General features: G+C 38.3%; 1 pseudogene; it reads left to right on the forward strand.

Annotated features, from left to right (window-relative positions):
- The first annotated feature begins 1,419 nt into the window (after window positions 1-1,419).
- LOC144366467 (splicing factor 45 pseudogene) lies at window positions 1,420-2,562 on the forward strand (annotated as a pseudogene).
- Window positions 2,563-3,724: the final 1,162 nt, after the last annotated feature.

Genomic DNA, 3,724 nt, shown 5'->3' on the forward strand with positions numbered 1-3,724 from the left:
TTTAAATAGATTCAAGGCTCTTTCATATAATGGCTTTCCATTTCTTGAGATAATTCTCTCTGGATCACCAGAAAATCATAAAGTTTTTTTCTCCCCAATTCCATGCTAACTCTTCACCAGATTCTTAATATATATTAGGTGTCTTTTTGTTTGATTTCTAAATGACAACTTGGCTGGGTATAAAAATTATTGTATTACTTTTTTTTAATCCCACAGCATAGTTTTACTTGCTGATAATTATTGATGGTATTATGTCTTCCCTTCTAGGTATCCTGAATTTTTTCTAAGATTCCCAAAGAATTATTTATACATTAAGTCCAGCAGGTTCATTAGGAAATATTCAGAATATTCAGTTGATTCAGATCAACCTGCATCATTTTTTTCCCCTGGAACAACCTTGTACATTTTGAATCTACAGTTATAAATTCTTATGCATTACCAACATCAAATTTATCATGATAATTCTTAGCTCTGACACATTTAGGCTAAGTACAAATGATCTATTCCCCCAAAACCTCCCTATCTGATTTTAAGGAAGGTAAGTTTTGGGTCATACAGATATTTGTAAAACAAAATTTTAAATAACAAGCACAAAATAGTCATATAATTATTTTATTATATAAATAACAGGCACAAACAATTTCAAACAAGTTTTCAGTATATGAAGTCCTAGTTATCTGTCCTTGTAGGTGATCCAACCACACACAGATGGTTTCCTCAGAGCAAATAGAATAATATTTGAGAGACAATAACCTGGTACCCCCATAATTATCATGAGGCACACAGAAATCTTCCCTTCAATGTCTGGACACACTGTTCAGGGATAAAGCCATGGCTTTTAGTCCCATGGGTGAAAAATACAGATCTTTATAGAGTATTGACCTCTCACAGAAATGTAAAGATTATCTGTGAAATATCTTTATCAACCCAGATATTTTGACTACCTTAATCTCAAACACAAGAGCCCATTTCTAACTTTCAACCATGTCAACTAACCCACTAACTTCCCCAGTGAAAAACCATTACTGACATGCATTATGCTAATCAGAAAAGTTTCAGATGTTGATCAAGTTGTGGTTAGTTGAAGCACTGGCAGAAGATGCCCTTGGAGTGAGATTCCGCTGACATATTTTCAGATCTTCTCTGGACTACACTTCATTCTTTGGGACACCTGAAACATAACAAGCACATCAATAAATCCAAATTGTTTATGCTAATAAATTTTAAACTAAGTTTAAAAAAATGGAAGACACCCTCTCCCAAGGCCCTGCCCTGCACCTTGGACTGCCCCACTGACTGGGCTCAGACTGGGAAGCCGGATGGGCTGTGGCAGTCCATGGGGTGTGGCCGGGCTCCATGGGGACACCACTGTGGCCCATGGGTAGAGTTGGCCAGGCAGGCTGGCTTTAGACTAAAAAGATGTCCCTGTATGATGAGCTGGGAGTGGAGACCAGTGACTCAAAACCAGAAGGCTGGTCCCCAAACTCAAACTTCTGCAGCCACCACTTTAGGTGAAGAAAGCATCTGTCACTCAAGCAAAGAGCCAAAGGACAAAGTACAGTCCTTGCTCCAATCATTGATCTGAAGTAGGGTGGCTCCTCAGACCACTGGCCAATTGTGGACACACCAGCACAGGTAGAAGCTGGCCTGAAGGACCCTGTTGCCAGTCGGTTTTCGTCAGGGCAAGTTCTAATTCCCTTAGCTGCTGAATATGATCCTACGTTTCCTAAATATGATGAGAAATTAGTGAAGCACAGAAGACAAGGGGAAAAAACATAAAGAGACTTGAAGCTAGTGGGTTGTCAAGGTGACCAGATCCGGATTCTGATGAGGAAGAAGAGTATGAGCGAGAGCAGGAAAAGAAGTGTGGAAGCACTGCCATCGCCCCACCCACTTCTCTTGTAGAAAAAGACAAGAGTTACCCAGAGATTTTCCCTATGAAGAGGGCTCTAGACCTCCATCACAGTCTTCCAAAGCTGCGATTCTTTCCCCAGTGTATGAGGAACAGAGATTTCCAACTGCCCTAGCAACTTTCCTTGCTAACATGGGTGGCACAGTTGCACATAAGATCATGCAGAAGTACGGCTTCCGGGAAGGCCAGGGTCTGGGGGAGCACTAGCAGGGGATGAGCACCACCTTGTTGGTGGAAAAGATCAGCAAGGAGGCGGCAAGATCCTTGTGAGTGATGCCATGAGAAGGATGAGTCTCAGGATGCCTCCACGAAGTCTGATTCAAATCCATTAACTGAAATACTTAAGTGTCCTACTAAAGTGGTCCTACTGAGGAACACAATTGGTGCAGGAGAGGTATATGAGGACTTGGAAGTTGAAAGCAAGGAAGAATGTGAAAAATATGGCAAAGTTGGGAAGATGTGCGACATTTGAAATTCCTGGTGCCTGTGATGATGAAGCAGTTCCAATATTTTTAGAATTTGAGAGAGTCAAATCAGCAGTTGGAGCTGTTGTTGATCTGAATGGAAGGTATTTTGGTGGAAGGGTGGTAAAAGCATGTTTGTACAATCTGGATAAATTTGGGGTTTTGGATTTGGTGGAACAAGTTTGATTTTAAGGTCTAGAGTCATGTCTGATGATCCTTAAATGAATTGCAGATTGAGCAAAGACAGAAAAATGCAACGGCCTCTGTGGCTGTTAAATATGAGACTCTTAGAAGGACTTCTAAGATATATGTTGATTGATTTCTTTTTATTTTATGATTTTTTAAAATATAAAAAATCCTTTCAAAAATTCAAAAAAAATCTCCACACTAAAATGCACTTCTTTCTTCATTTCAGAAAAGATTTATTCAAATATGTCTTTGAATGCTCTTTCTTTCTTTTTTTTTTTATTTTTTTTAGAGAGAGAGTGAGAGACAGTGAGAGAAAGGGGGAGAGAGAGAGAATTTTTTTTAATATTTATTTTTTAGTTCTCAGCGGACACAACATATTTGTTGGTATGTGGTGCTGAGGATAGAACCCGGGCCGCACCCATGCCAGGTGAGCGCGCTACCGCTTGAGCCACATCCCCAGCCCGAATGCTCTTTCTTTATTTGGTCCAATTTTCAATTCACAGTTTCTTCATTATGTTATTGGAGAAATTTTATTTCTGTGGGTTTTTTTTTTCAATTTTGAATATTCTATAATTGTTTTCAAGCTTAACCTCCTGGGAATGACTGGTGTTTGTCCCATTCTTCCCTTCCTTGCTATTCTTTTTAGTTCTTAATTGGTGCTGCCCCTACCCTCAGTTTTTCTCTAGTGCCACCATCTTCCCTTTCTTCTGATTCTGTTATTTATCATCTTATTTTTCTTTCTTTCCTTTAAGATTCATAGTCTCTTTAGTGACTTTGAAAAAGAATTTATTTCCTATGGGAATAATTCTTTCCTTTCCTGGGATATATATTCTCCCAACATGGATTATTATTCTGCTTTTGTACTCTATTATTCATCCTTTAATATTTCACCTTTGCATACATAAAGTATCCAAAATATCTTGCAGATGATATTAACTGATTGATAAATATTTGTTGAGTCAATGGGTTAATAGAGTTAGAATAACAAAACAATTCAGAAGGCTTTAATAGTCACTTATAAGTCACATTCTACAAGGAGAGAATATTAAATCAAGAAGAAAATCCTAACAGTCATATTAAATTTTAAGCACTGTAAATTCTGTTGTAATAACGAGGGCCAGTAAACTACTCAACAGAGACAAAAGTCAAAGAATATAAC

Source organism: Ictidomys tridecemlineatus, chromosome 1, assembly GCF_052094955.1.
Source record: "Ictidomys tridecemlineatus isolate mIctTri1 chromosome 1, mIctTri1.hap1, whole genome shotgun sequence".
Lineage (NCBI taxonomy): Eukaryota > Metazoa > Chordata > Mammalia > Rodentia > Sciuridae > Ictidomys > Ictidomys tridecemlineatus.